The sequence below is a fragment of the Hyperolius riggenbachi genome, chromosome 4, assembly GCF_040937935.1.
Source record: "Hyperolius riggenbachi isolate aHypRig1 chromosome 4, aHypRig1.pri, whole genome shotgun sequence".
In the NCBI taxonomy this organism is placed as follows: domain Eukaryota; kingdom Metazoa; phylum Chordata; class Amphibia; order Anura; family Hyperoliidae; genus Hyperolius; species Hyperolius riggenbachi.
The window spans coordinates 336263613-336279330 of NC_090649.1; the positions used below are offsets into that span (position 1 = coordinate 336263613).

At 45.5% G+C, this 15718-nt stretch overlaps 1 long non-coding RNA gene across 1 annotated transcript in view; it reads left to right on the forward strand.

The window, feature by feature from the left end:
- The first annotated feature begins 962 nt into the window (after nt 1-962).
- Nucleotides 963-15718, forward strand: part of LOC137570827 (uncharacterized) — a 58470-nt gene continuing 43714 nt past the window's right edge. The window contains exon 1 of the long non-coding RNA XR_011031203.1: nt 963-1059. This is a non-coding gene — a long non-coding RNA (uncharacterized lncRNA). The remainder of the gene's footprint in view (nt 1060-15718) is intronic.

Sequence of the window (15718 nt, forward strand, 5' to 3'; positions counted from 1 at the left end):
ACGGCAGAGAGAGAGGCCTGCGGGATGGAGGAGCAGCATGACTGGCGTGACCAGCGGGTATGTGTGGCAATTTGTCTGGAAGTGCCGTTTTGCTGTACCAGCAGTCTCTGATCCTTAAGGGGCCAGAGACTACTGGTACGCAATTCGTCAAGCACCTCATACCTCCAGCAGATCTTACAACCCTAGTCCATGCCTTCATCACATCACAGTTGGGCTACTGCAATGTTCTCTATACAGGTCTTCCAAAGACTGGCACCACCTGCAAATAATACAGAATGTCGCTGCAAGGCTATTAACAATCCAACCCCTGCCATCGCCTCATAACAACAACCCTTCGCTCACTCCACTGGCTACCAATAAAATAGAGAATTCTGTTTATGCTTGGCTTATTGACATTCAAATCCTTGCACAATCTGGGCCCTGGATACCTGAAGGATTTATTGCAACTGCATTATCAACCCCCCCTCCCAATTTTAGATCAACAGGGTCTAATAACTTGATCACCTCCAGAGTCAACATCAAATCCTTTGGAGACAGAGCCTTCTCTCATGCTTCCCTTAAACTTTAGACCCCCCTGCCATACCCAATCAGGACAGCTCCATACCTACAAGCATTTAAGTCCAAAATTAAAAACCTATTTTGTCTGGCATTTATGAAAACTTAACTATTCCCTCTGTAACACAGTCCAGCCTACAACCCTGTATTGATCTGATACATAGCTATATGTTTTGAGTCCTATTGAAGAAAAGCATTTTACAAATGCTATTGTATTTGTATTGTGTTGTATCCTTTAGCAGTCTCTGAATATATTAAATTGTACATTGCAGTTCATGGAAGCCATCACTTTTCTTATTTATTTTACACCAGTAACCTTTGCACAGTAGTTAATGATTATTAAGTGAAACACACTGGAAGCAGTCACAGAATGGCAACAGTTGTATTGCATGGTTTTCACAAAATAGAGAACACACAATACACAGCTCTTCATTTACAGGCAGATCTCAGGAATTCTTTCTGAAAGGTTCACAATTCTTTAAAATGGCACCATCACCCCTGAAGGTATGAATGGAATCAATAGCTAGTCATTTAACGCTTATGCTTTTTATGGACATCTCTTGCTATTGCAAAATGTAAACCTAACTGAGCTTATTTTCCTGAAGTGTTCTCCCTGCTGAGCTGCATAGCACATAACTATTGGTTTATAAAGATTGGTTTATTGGATTTGACCTTCTGTCCCTCATCTCTTTTCTAAGCGAATAAATGCCTGCCACAAAACACAAGAGGCCTTCAAGAATTACTTATTTGAAGCAGTACACAGAAGTACTCAGTCTCGTGGCTAGTTAACGATCGGATGTTAATATACAGATAAATTAAAAATAATTAGTGGATTCATAGAAAAGTAACGTGCAGTGGCTCAACTGAATCTGTTAAAGCCTTTTCAAGATTAAAAAAAGCAATTTCTGCCTAAAACAAGATGGGCAGTTTTCTCTTTTAAAGGATCACTATGGTAAAAAAAACTGTAAAAACTGTAAAAACTGTAAAAACTGTAAAAATGTAAAATACATACATATAAGAGGCTCATTTGTCCCAGAGTAAAATTATGAATTATTTTCTTCCTGTGTTGTTGTCACTCAGTCAGTAGTATAATATCTGACAAGTCTGACTGGTTTTGGACTTGTCCTTCTCCTTCCAGGGGGGATTTCCAACAGCACTTACTGAATGGCAGTTGCTCATTCCAACTGCCAAAATAGTGTGCAAACAAGAAAGGAGGCTGTCTAACATAATTTAGTAGATCCTTTCCAGGGGGTGTTTTTGTAAAGAATAAAGTAAGTACTGATGGACTAGATCAAAACCTGTCAGATTTTGACTATATAACTGGAAGTAACAACAACATCTCAAAAAAAGTAATTTATAGTGCATTATACTTTGTGAGAAATTTAATTTTTGTTTGTATGAATCTTTTTTATTTACCGTATTTTCCGCCGTATAAGACGCTCCGGAATATAAGACGCACCCAAGTTTGGAGGGCAAAAACCAGGGGAAAAAAAATACTACACCTGGTGCGTCCATATTCCAGGAGCGTCTTGTACATGTCCTTCTGTGTGTCCTCATGTGTGCTCCTGTGCTTTCCATATCCCCATGTGTCCTTCTGTGTGTCCTCCTGTGCCCCATGTGTCCTCCTGTGCCCCCCATGCGTCCTCCTGTGCCCCCCATGTGTCCTCCTGTGTCCTCATGTGCCCTTCATGTGTCCTCCTATGCCCCCATGTGTCTTCCTGTGCCCCCCATGTGTCCTCCTGTGCCCCAATGTGTCCTGTGTGTCCTCATGTGCCCCCCATGTGTCCTTCTGTGCCCCCTCATGTGTCCTTCTGTGTCCTCCATATGTCCTCCTGTGCCCCCATGTGTCCTCCTGTGCCCCCCATGTGTCCTGTGTGTCCTTCTGTGCCCCCTCATGTGTGCTTCTGTGCCCTCCATATGTCCTCCTGTGCCCCCATGTGTCCTCCTGTGCTCCCCATGTGTCCTCATGTGCCCCCATGTGTCCTCATGTGCCCCCCATGTGCCCTGTGTGTCCTTCTGGGTCCCCTCATGTGTGCTTCTGTGCCCTCCATATGTCCTCCTGTGGCCCCCAATGTGTCCTCATTTGCCCCTCATGTCACCTCTGTGCCCCCCATATGTCCTCCTGTGGCCCCCAATATGTCCTCATTTGCCCCTCATGTCGCCTCTGTGCCCCCCATATGTCCTCCTGTGGCCCCCAATGTGTCCTCATTTGCCCCTCATGTCGCATCTGTGCCCTCCATGTGTCCTCCTGTGGCCCCCAATGTGTCCTCATTTGCCCCTCATGTCGCCTCTGTGCCCCCCATGTGTCCTCCTGTGCCCCCCTGCCTTCTCCGTGTGCCTTCCTCCCTCCCACCCGAGTTTCCTGATCCCCCCCCGTCCCCGAGTGTCAATAGCGGCAACTTACCTTTAACATGCTCCCGGATAATTGCGCTGCCCCCCGCTAGCATGCGCTTCCTCCCCCTTGCGGATCTGGCCCCCCCGGGTGTGCAGCTTACCTCCACAATGCGCCCGCGATGACTGCAGACATCCGTCTCCCCGGCACTTTGCGCTCTACTGGCTTGAACTGATGACGCACAGTTCAAGCCAGTTACTAGAGCGCGAAGTGCCGGGGAGATGGATGTCTGCAGTCATCACGGGCGCATTGTGGAGGTAAGCTGCCGCTACTTATTCACACACCCGGGGGGGCCAGATCCGCAAGGAGGGAGCGCATGGTAGCGGGGGGCAGCGCAATTATCTGGGATCGGCGCGGGAGCATGTTAACGGTAAGTTATCGCTATATATGGGGGGGGGGAATCAGGAAACTGGAGCAGGCGGGAGGGAGGAAGGCAGGGAATCCCCGACGTGGCGGCAGGTCAGCAGTTCTGTATCGGCGGGCGTTTGTAAATCGAGGATTCCCTGCCTTTGCCGTATAAAACGCAGGGACTTTTTCTCCCTATTTTTGGGGGAGAAAAAGTGCGTCTTATACGGCGAAAAATACGGTAAGTTTTTTTTAAGTGCACTGCATTTTTGCAGTTTTTTTGCATGATATACATAATGATTCTTTTGTTACTTGACTCCCTTTTTTTGATTTTTGATCTTTAAACATAAATATGGCTCAGCAATAGTGATGTAGGGAGCCTCTATTATCGTGAAAAAAGCACTTTATTAAATACATGCAGATAAACCCCAAACCCTCCCTTTAAAACCACTTTAAAAAGGCTGTAAACATTGAGGCATAGGGCCTAGTCTAAAGGAGTGCACTCCTAATCATATGATTGATTGAATTTATCTTCAGGGCCCCCTTGATAATGTAACAGATACAGCAAGTCTTGCCTCCAAGTGTTAGTGTCAAGCGAGAATAGCTAGTCTTCCAAGCAGCCAGTTAGTATATAATTAATATAAGTCCATGGAGAGGTGATTATGATCAAGAACTATTAAAAAAGGAATCCTGTTGGATATACAAATGTAATGCTATGCAGCCAAATGGACTAAATAGTGACATGAATTTAAAAGTGTTTCTATGATTCGCCACTGGAGGGAGTAAGGATACTCTAACTTTAACCCTGCTTGTTTTTAATTACTTTCGCTATGTCTACAGACCTCCGCTCATGCGCATAAAAAGAGAGAGATGGCCTGTGACGTCACGTCTGATGAAACCCGGAAGCGGGTGAAACGCGTCACGTGGGCTGTTGTCACGCGACTAAGCGAACTCCAAAGCCTCCGCTCACTCCCCGACTGTGAACCGTGCGGCACTAGGAGACGCTGCACAAGAGGGCACGTAGGGAACCCGGCTAGCAAACTGGATAGTGCCAGTAGTACCTGCCCCAACAGGAATGCGCAACTACTCCCTTATGGGCACATGAGTCTGGATGAACGCCGACCTTGAGTTGATGCAGTCGGGTATGCGATTGGCAAAAAGGCCGCGCATGAAATGAGGGGTGTACTAGAGGGATAGCTGACGTATTAACAACATCACCAGCTACTAGAAGCCGAGCTATTGCAACTACTAATACCGCTTGCTCCACTATATATACTAACTGGCTGCTTGGAAGACTAGCTATTCTCGCTTGACACTAACACTTGGAGGCAAGACTTGCTGTATCTGTTACATTATTAAGGGGGCCCTGAAGATAAATTCAATCAATCATATGATTAATATTAGGAGTGCACTTCTTTAGACTAGGCCCTATGCCTCAATGTTTACAGCCTTTTTAAAGTGGTTTTAAAGGGAGGGTTTGGGGTTTATCTGCATGTATTTAATAAAGTGCTTTTTTCACGATAATAGAGGCTCCCTACATCACTATTGCTGTTCCTATCATAATATATAGGTGAGACTCTGTGTTAATTTAGGTTGATATCCCGCTTGTTGTATATAAATATGGCTCAATAGACATATTTATCTGTGTCACATGTAATTGTTGTCCAACTTTGTATACAAATATACAGGGTGGGCCATTTATATGGATACACCTTAATAAAATGGGAATAGTTGGTGATATTAACTTCCTGTTTGTGGCACATTAGTATATGTGAGGGGGGGGGGGACTTTTCAAGATGGGTGGTGACCATGGCGGCCATTTTGAAGTCGGCCATTTTGAATCCTTTTGTTTTTTCAATAGGATGAGGGCCATGTGACACATCAAACTTATTGGGAATTTCACAAGAAAAACAATGGTGTGCTTGGTTTTAACATAACTTTATTCTTTCATGAGTTATTTACAAGTTTATGACCACTTATAAAATGTGTTCAGTGTGCTGCCCATTGTGTTGGATTGTCAATGCAACCCTCTTCTCCCACTCTTCACTCAGAGATTTCAGCTGTCTGTTTCCACAGTTAGGAACATATTGAGGAAATGGAAGACCACAGGCTCAGTCCAAGTTAATTCTTGAAGTGGTAGACCAAGGAAAATCTGGGATAAACAGAAGCAACAAATGGTGAGAACAGTCAGAGTCAACCCATAGACCAGCCCCAAAGACCTACAACATCATCTTGCTGCAGATGGAGTGACTGTGCATCATTCAACCATTCAGGGCACTTTACACAAGGAGATGCTATATGCGATAGGGATGTAGAGGAAGGCTTTTCTCCACCCACAGCACAAACAGAGCTGCTTGAGGTATGCTAAAGCACATTTGGACAAGCCAGCTTCATTTTGGAATAAGGTGCTGTGGACTGATGAAACTAAAATTGAGTTATTTGGGCATGACAAGGGGCTTTATGCATGGAGGAAAAATAACACAGCATTTCAAGAAAAACACCTTGCTACCTACAGTAAAATGTGGTGGTTCCATCATGCTGTGGGGCTGTGTGGCCAGTGCAGGGACTGGGAATCTTGTCAAAGTTGAGGGACGCATGGATTCCACTCAGTATAAGCAGATTCTGGAGACCAATGGCCAGGGATCAGTAACAAACCTGAAGCTACATCGGGGCTGGATCTTTCAACAAGACAACGACCCTAAACACTGCCTAACATCCACTAAGACATTAATGCAGAGGAACAAGTACAACGCTCTGAATGGTCAACTCAGTTCCCAGACCTAAATATAATTGAAAATCTGTGGTGTGAGTTAAAGAGAGCTGTCCCTGCTCGGGAAGCCATCAAACCTGAATGAACTAGAGATGTTTTGTAAAGAGGAATGGTCCAAAATACCTTCAACCAGAATCCAGACTCTCATTGGAACCTACAGGAAATGTTTAGAGGCTGTAATTTCTGCAAAAGAAGGATCTACTAAATATTGATTTCATTTCTTTTCTGTGGTGCCCAAATTTATGCTACTGCCTAAATTTGTTTAAACAATTATCGTGCACTTTCTGTAAATCCAATAAACTTCATTTAACTTCTCAAATATCATTGTGTAACAATCAATGAGGCAGCTGTGGCGAACAGTGCCGTCACCGCAGCTGCCTCCGTGCCCCCGCCCGCCTCACCACCCGTGCCTCGGGCGTCTAGCACGCCGAGGACGGGTTTGTCTCTCGCCCACAAGGTTGCATTGACGCGTGCGCGCGTGCACCGTCACGACCTTTATTCCACTAAGAGGCGGCTCAGCTGACCGGAGGGTCGGCTGACGTCACGCCATGCGCCCGCCGCTCCTGATTGGCCGGGCACAGGGGGGCGTGCCTCAGGGTCTCCTGGGGCTCTTAAGCTCGGAGGATTCATTAATACTTTGTCTGCTATTGCGATCACTTCGTGTTAGCACTCAGACCTTAGTTAGATCCGGTGTGCTTTGATCCGGGAGGAAACCGGGGATTTCACACAGTGATAGGATTTGTGCTTTATATTGTATTATCTGTTTATGACTCTGGATCATTTATGACTATTCTTACTCTCTAGTGATTCTGTACCTTTGCCCATCTGACCTTGTTGCCGACTCTGCCTGTTAACCATTTCTTCTCTGCCTCCCGATTCTGTACTGTATCTGTCTGTCTGTTACCGAACCCGATTAGTCTGACCTTTCTACTCACCAGTGAGCCCTTGTCACTGGTGAGGTGTTCGCTGTACTGACAGTGCCCACCAGCTCTTCTGGTGAGGTATAGCCAAATTTGTCAGTACGTACTGTTGCACCACACACCACTGTGCATTAAAGTTTCACATTTGTCTGGTTACTATACGTGCATCATTGGTGATTCTGCAGATCACCATATAATCAGGTATAGCCTCTGTATTATTGGTGATACTGCAGATCACCATATAATCAGAACTCTGTTTGTGCTGACACGTTCATTACACACTGTATGTGTCTCCTATATGATATATTTAACTGACTTTTTTTATCGTAACAACCAACTATTTACTGTGTACAGGAAAATCATGATGATTAAAGGAAACCTAAACTGATAAGGAAATTGATGTTTCCTTTTAAACAATAGCAGTTGCCTGACTCTCCTGCTGATCAATTTGCTTCAGTAGTATTTGGATCTCACACCTGAAACAGGCATGCAGCTAATCCAGTCTGACTTCAGTCAGAGCACCTGATCTGCATGCTTGTTGAGGGGCTGTAGCTAAAAGTATTAGAGACACAGGATCAGCAGAAGTCAGGCAATTGGTATTATTTTAAAAGGAAAAATCCATATCCTTCTCAGTTTAGGTTCCCTTTAACAAGGTTGTCCAAACTTTTGCATCCCACTGTATATATATATATATATATATATATATATATATATATATATATATATATATGTTACTTTTTCAAAGCAGCATGGGCCACTGGTAACTTTGTTGACTTAACAAATATTGCTGGATTATTTGACTGGCTTGAACTGTGGACTGTTATAAAGATTTTTCAATACTTTCGGCTTTTAAAGAGAGCCCAAGGTGGCCTCATTAAAAAAAAAAAACTAGGCTACCTGATCCGTGGGGGCTGAGCGGATAAGGAAGCCTCCAAAACCGCTGCTCCCCGCCACTCCTGTGGGCTGCAATGGCACATTTTCACTTTCGTGACCTCTGGGTCACAACTCTGGAATGAGAGATTCATTCTCCCATTCACAGTGTGCAGGGAGGCAGTGGAGCGGCGGTGGGGGGGGGGGGGGGGGGGGGCAGCCGGGGAGAGAGAGCTGCCCAATGGCAGCTCTGGAAACCCTGCAGGAATGCCCCTGGTGAGCGTTTGGAACAGGGAATCTCTCTCCCTATGTTTACCTCTGAAACAGATATTGGCCTCGATTCATCAAGACTTATCGAATCAATTACCGACAGCTCGGTAAAATACCGAATTCGATAAGTTCATTTCAGGATTCATCAAAGTTATCTACAGCTGTTAGTGAGCACTCGGTAATCATTCGGTAATGATGCGATAAAACAGAAGAAAGTGCAATTCATGAAAATGAAAGTGGGCGTGGTTTAGCGTTAAATTTAGGATTAGTTATCTCTTTCACTGCTCTGTCGTTATTCCTGTCAGATCATCAGAAGATGGAGCCATTTGAAGTAGTTATGTATCAGCTGAGAGTGATTCAAAGGCGCAGAAGGGCAACGTTTTTTTTGGGTGGCAGTTTACCAAATATCTTGTGAAGAGATTGGAAATTGCATCGGTTAGTTATACAATCGAGATTGTTTTGTGTAGGGAAGACTGCAACCAATACAACTTGTTAAGCTGTGCCAGAGATAACAGGACAACGTGGCATTGTCATATGTGGTCTATAGCAGTCCCCCAATTTCCCCAAAAAGTACATAGGATAACAACATTTACAATAAAAGGCTAGTGGAATACCAGTGTCCCTGTAACTCTATAGGCCATAGGCACCTGTTTTTACATGGCAGCAAATCATTTTTAACAAAGGAACATATCACTCCACCTTTTCACCCTGCTCTGTCCTTACTAAACAACATTGTAACCCTCGAAGTTTGCTATCCAATCCTATCTTTGATCCATCCATGTCTCCATTATTTAGCACAACATCAAATCCTTTGTAGATTAAAAACTAACTGTTGTTCATCCATTTTATTTGCAAAGCTCCTAGCATTGGTTACTACACACTTCATACATATTTTTACCACCACATTTTTAAATTTCAGTTACATATACTGTAATGGGCCACATGAAGGTTTATCTACCGCCTTACTCTTTACAGTGTTCCCACCCAATCAGGTAAAGGTGCTGTGATGATTTGCTCAGCTGCCTGTGCAGGCAGACAGCTTTTTGACCATTGTTTTGATTTGCATGCTGCAGGACTCTGGAAAGAAGAGCTTCTGTCAGTTTTGCAGCTTGTGCTTGCAGAGGAATTTGCATTCGTTGTCATGCAAATTGCCTGGCCACATTCATTGGAGGCGTGTACTATAAGTACTATGTCTTTCCCACAATGCTTCGCTGTTCATAAGGATTTCGTCCTATGTAACACTCCTGGTGGGGTGTCAGCCTCGCTCTCTGTTTGAACATCAGCTTAGAGTAATTCCTGAATCTGTGCTAGGCAGATTTCCCTAGTGCAGTTAGGATTGTATTATCTGTATTTCCTGTTCTGTCTTGTCTTGCCTGTTGCCATTGTCCTGTCCCTATGGTGGTTGACAGGAAATGGTTCTGATCTCTGTTCTTGGAGTATAGCTGGTGCAGCGGTTGCTACCAGCTATCTCTTCTGTTCTGTCTCCTGGGATCGCACTAGCTACTTTTCGCTAGCGCTGGGGATCCTTCTGTTCTGTCTCCTGGGATCGTGCTAGCTACTTTTCGCTAGCGCTGGGGATCCTTCTGTTCTGCTACTCTGTACCTGGATCGCGCTAGCCACTTTTTGCTAGTGCTGTGGATCCTATCTCTCGCTTGTCCCTGTTTTCGTGTGTCTGTCTTATCTGCTACGACCGCTTGCTGGAGGCTTGGTGAGGTAACCGTTAAGCAAGCGTTCGCGTCCTCTGTTTCATGTTTGTCTGTCGATGGTTAGTTAGGCGTGCTTGTCTCTATTGTGCTTATCACGTGGAGACGGCGCATAACCGCGTGCACTATTGCGAATGAGTGCGGTGTATGCGGTTAGCTAGTGTTTGTTGTTTTCCGCATCTTCTCATTGTATTATTTACTGTGCCTTTGCTACCCTCGTATTCTGTCCTGATCTGCCTTGTGTCACGTCTGGCGATCGCACCTCTCGCGATCGCGTTCCTATTTCATATCTGCTGTTGTGTGTGCGCGGTCGCGGGGTGGCGACTGGATTGGCGCACACACATACAACCTGTCCCTTTGCTCGTTCTCATTCGCAATCGCCTCTCTTGCGATTGCGTTCTGCGCTTCGTACAATTCCTGTCTGGCATTTGTGGAGGTACAGAGGATTGGTTCCTCTGCACTCCCCAGCGCCATCTGCCGACAGGAATTTCCCTCTACAGGTGCGTAGCACCTTTCGCTGGGTGCCTGCAATTACACGCTTGTGGAGGATTTCCGCCGTGTCAGCGCACGCGTCGTGCGCTGATCACGGAGAAAGTTCAACAATCGTTACAGTATGAACAGCCCAACCCAAAACCCCAGTGTAGACGGAATTTCCGATTTGTACGATTTTGTCGAATATGGCTCTTGTACCTTTAAGAGATTTAAAAAACTTGAACCTGAATCAGCAGACGAATTTTTGTCTGAGTGTACAAAACTGTTAGCGAACCCTGAATTCCAATGCACCCCAGTGTCTACCTGGGCCCCCCAAATGGTTTACATTCTGTTGGGGGGCGAAATGTCAATGTGGGCTTATGATGTGTTAGATCATACCACCCTGAGTCAAAGACCCCTGGAATTCTTGGCCTTTTTAATTCACAATTGGCTAAGATTACCTCAATTACCATACCCCCTTAACGAGTTGTTGTCAGCAGCTCAATCAGCTGTTCCATCTACTCTTTCATCCATAAAGCAGCCATCCAAAGCCTCTAAGTCTAAACGTAAAAGATCTAGGAAGGCTTCCCAACGGAAAGATCCGTTGCCCCTAGCAATCACAAATAAAGAGGTTATTTCTGTCAAGTCTGAAATGGGCAAAACCATGCAGTATGATAATGATGTTTATAATGCATCTGCTGATCAGTTTCCAGGTGTTTTGCCCCAATCCAAAGCTTATGTGGATCCTGCTATAGGTAGGATCGCACACTACATTAAAGCAGTTAAAAAATCTGTTCTTGTTCCTGAACTCCACCCCTATGGAGATTATTTGGATACTGGCCTGTTTGAACCCCCATTTGCTTCCTGGGATATTGGGGCCTTGCTGGAAGAATTCGATTTTGATTGGAAAGCCTTTTGCGATTTTTACATCGCAAAAAGCGAAGATGTCTTAAATGCTTGTCTCGATTCTATGTACCTTCTGATTGATTCCGATGAATGTGACAAGGATGATGTGGATCTGGTGATCTATGTATGGCAAACGATTTTGGATGAGTTGCACACACACCAACAAATTGATTCCAATAAAGAGACATCGTTGTCGGATGATTGTTCCTGCCTTTCTGGGGTAAAGCATGAGAGTCTTGACTTTGTGCAATCTGAAATGAATGAGTATGCCGCTGTGGTTGGTTCCTGTGCGAATCCTGAAGGATTCTCTCCTGACAGTGTGCAGTTTGAATCTGTGCGATCTGATGCCTGTTTCTCGGATGTTCCTGCAGATTGTGATCGGCATGAGTCTGCCGGTTTCCTCAAGGATGTGTGGGATCCTTTGGCAGTTAGAAACAGATCTTTGAGATCTTCCGTCTGTGACCCTGCTATGGGGAAAATTTCTCGACTATGCAGCGTCAAAAGTAAAATTTTTATGCCTAATAAAGTTTATCCTGTTGATGTCGCCATTTCTTCTGCAAATGAGTCTCTGTCTCACCCTGTTCACACCTGTAAGGGCCCGTTGCCTGGGGACAGTTGCTCCAGCGTTTCGGTCCTAGATGCCTTGCTGTCTGCTCCGCAGATCGCGGAGGTTTGCGCTATAGAAGCGTCAGTTTCACAACCTAAAGTGAATTTTGATTCACAAGTTTTGCGTTCTGATTCCTCGGATTCGACATTGTTAGCCGAATCTAAGAGTGAGACAGCGCTTCGGTTTTGCGAATCTGATGCTGAACCTTCTTTGCCTTGTTCAGAGACGCTTTCTCTGAATCTGCCCTGTACCATGACTAAAAACATGATCTCCACTTGCACTGACATTTGTGAGTCCCTTTCCTGTTTTGAGAGAAATGCTGATTCTGCACCCTGTACTCTGGATGAGTTAATATTGCCTTGTACAATGTCTCCTGCAGTGCCCCTAGAGGCTCGTCTAGGTATTGCTGCTATACTCACCTGTTTTTCTGCAGTTTTGGAGTTGCAAGCTAGTTTGACTGCTACGCAGAATTCGGGGTGCAGTGAGATTAAAGTTGGGGAGTCAGTGTGTGTTCTAGTAGATATTCCTGTACATTCCGCTCATGATGATGAGATCCAGTCTCAGTTTATAGTGGAACCTTCCCTGGGACATTTGCCCTGTCCACAAAATAAAGTTCTAGTTTTGCCCTGTAACATGGATAGTTCAGAATCCTTCTCAGAAAACTTGAAAAAAATTATGTTCCTGAAGTTTTGTCTGATGTTCTGGAGGTCTCCGAGTTCCTCCCAAAGGGAGCAGAACTTGTAGGAGATGTCTCCTGCCCCCCAAGTCCTTCTGAGGTGTTGCCCACTTCAGTAGGCATTGCTGTTGTGCTGACTACCTTTGCAGCTCTGGTGGAGCTTCACTCATATGTAGTCAATGATGATATTGCAGTCACAGAAATTTCTGAATTTGAGTCCGAGTCTTCTTTTGAAAATCCAGTGCTTGAGACCATTGCTCGTGATGATTCTCTGCCCGGTCCTGGTTTTGGTTTCCTCGTGTCGGACTCTGAGGTTGGCAGTTCCCCGACATGTCCTGAGGTTTCTCCTGTGCTGGTGTACCCCAGTGTGCTCTGTGACCCAGAAAGCCCAAGTGTGCCTCGGTTACCAGCGTACTCAGATGCTTCGGAGGAGGAGACATGCTCTGATACGGCCTGCCTGCTTGCATGCCCAGAAGTGGTCCCTGAAAGTCTTGATCTTGATGGGGGTCCTCGTAATTCTGAATCCGGAATTGTCATTGGTTCCATGGGGGTTCTTGGTAATTCTCCATGTGAGCCTGGTGATTGTTCTGCCCTCTTGGGATCTCTGTGGAGCTTCAAAAGGTTCTGGGAGATTCCGGGAGAAATTTTGCTTGGTACCCTGGATAAGATCAACGGTGGCTTTTGTGTTGTAAGGGACACTTCGAACAGGTATTGTGGCAGGTTTGGTATTTTCGGACGCTCCTTGGAAGGTGGTGGGTATTGTCTGGAGGGTGTCGATGGCTTCTTCTCTGGCGTTCACAGTCCTGATGGGTGTTATACTGAGACTGATAGTACTGATGGGCATGTTTCGGTGGCTTCTGTTTCCGATGAGGTCGGTTTCGGGTGGACTGACTCTGGAATTGGACCTTGTCGGGCTGTCCTGACCTTCATGAGTCTGTTGCTAATAGCAGTTTTGAGGGTCGTCTGGAATTCGACCCTGGAGGGGGGGGGGTACTGTGATGATTTGCTCAGCTGCCTGTGCAGGCAGGCAGCTTTTTGACCATTGTTTTGATTTGCGTGCTGCAGGACTCTGGAAAGAAGAGCTTCTGTCAGTTTTGCAGCTTGTGCTTGCAGAGGAATTTGCATACGTTGTCATGCAAATTGCCTGGCCACATTCATTGGAGGCGTGTACTATAAGTACTATGTCTTTCCCACAATGCTTCGCTGTTCATAAGGATTTCGTCCTATGTAACACTCCTGGTGGGGTGTCAGCCTTGCTCTCTGTTTGAACATCAGCTTAGAGTAATTCCTGAATCTGCGCTAGGCAGATTTCCCTAGTGCAGTTAGGATTGTATTATCTGTATTGCCTGTTCTGTCTTGTCTTGCCTGTTGCCATTGTCCTGTCGCTATGGTGGTTGACAGGAAATGGTTCTGATCTCTGTTCTTGGAGTATAGCTGGTGCAGCGGTTGCTACCAGCTATCTCTTCTGTTCTGTCTCCTGGGATCGCACTAGCTACTTTTCGCTAGTGCTGGGGATCCTTCTGTTCTGTCTCCTGGGATCGCGCTAGCTACTTTTCGCTAGCGCTGGGGATCCTTCTGTTCTGCTACTCTGTACCTGGATCGCGCTAGCCACTTTTCGCTAGTGCTGTGGATCCTATCTCTCGCTTGTCCCTGTTTTCGTGTGTCTGTCTTATCTGCTACGACCGCTTGCTGGAGGCTCGGTGAGGTAACCGTTAAGCAAGCGTTCGCGTCCTCTGTTTCATGTTTGTCTGTCGATGGTTAGTTAGGCGTGCTTGTTTCTATTGTGCTTATCACGTGGAGACGGCGCATAACGTCATCAAGCCGGGACCCGGGTTTCCGGCAATATGCAGCTGAATGCAGAGCGGTGATCGGAGGATCAGACTTCAGGATCGTCGCAGGAACGAGGTAGGTGAGTGAGGCTGCTTGCTGGATGATTTTTTTAACTCTTTGTGCGCCGAGGGAGACAGATGAAGGATTGCTGCAGTTCACTACTGCAGCGATCATTCATGGGAGGGGGGTGGACTAATTGGCCAAAAGGGAACATGTTCCCTTCCACCAATTAGTATTGCAGCTGACAGTGCTGGAGGGTGCGCTCTGAAGCGCACCCAACCGTGCACAGCAGGGCTGCAGCCAGGTCAGTATATCTACGTCGCTGTGGCTTGGAGGATGCCACAGCTGACGTAGATATACTGTAGCGGTGGGGAAAGTGGTTAATATCCAGTTACTCTACTATTGCCCACTTGTACCCAATTTTGTCTTTAATCACTTTCGTACCAGCAGTCTCTGGCCCCTTAAGGACCAGATACTGCTGATACCAAAAACTGCAGCATACCAATGAATCGCCACACAATACTAGCCGCTCTCGCAGGTCACAACACTGTCCCATCACCGCAAGACCCTCTCTTTGTCGTCTCTATGACCACAGAGTGCTGTTAGCTGGTCAGGAGCCGCTTTTAGTGGCTCCTGACATTGTCTGTCAATGTGAGCCATTGTGATTGGCTCTACATGATCACGCAGTCAGGAGCCAACGAACGTCTTATAGACGGGATAGTAAGCAAATTGTGGCATGGAAAGAGTGGCGAGATCGGCATAGCAGCGGGGATGCAGAATACCGAAGCAATAGAATCTACGTCCAGTCAGAACCGGAGCACCACCTGCTAGATGTAGATTCGTACTGCTTCGGTCCGGAAGCAATTAAAGTAAACAAGTTTTTTGTGTGCTGAAAGTGTCTTTTTATGACCCTCAGATACTGCTCTGTCATTTATTCTAGAGGTAGACTCCTCAGAACTGGCAGTTGGAGCCAATTTATCAAAACAATCTAGATGTAAAGAAACCGTTCATCCTGTTGCCTTCTTTTCCAGGACAATGTCCTCAGCAGAGAAGAATTATGGCATTGATGACTGAGAATAGCTATACGTCAAGTTGGTGCTAAATGATGGAAATACTTTAGAATGACCAAATGGCACTAATTAATAAAATGTGTCAATCAATCTGTTCTGATCTACCCAGAGCAAAGAAACATTACTGTACTGAGATGTAGACAGGCATTTGTTATTTTCTAGATTTAATTTCAAACCTAGACACCTTCAGGCTCATCCAGATCTATAAGTTGTAAGGCTGGTTATCTGATCCCATATGTTCCTAAAATCTTCCAAAATGATTGCTCCTGATATTAACCTCTTGATTAACAAACCTTTAATCTAGCCTCATGTTCAGAAAATGAGTGAGGCTTC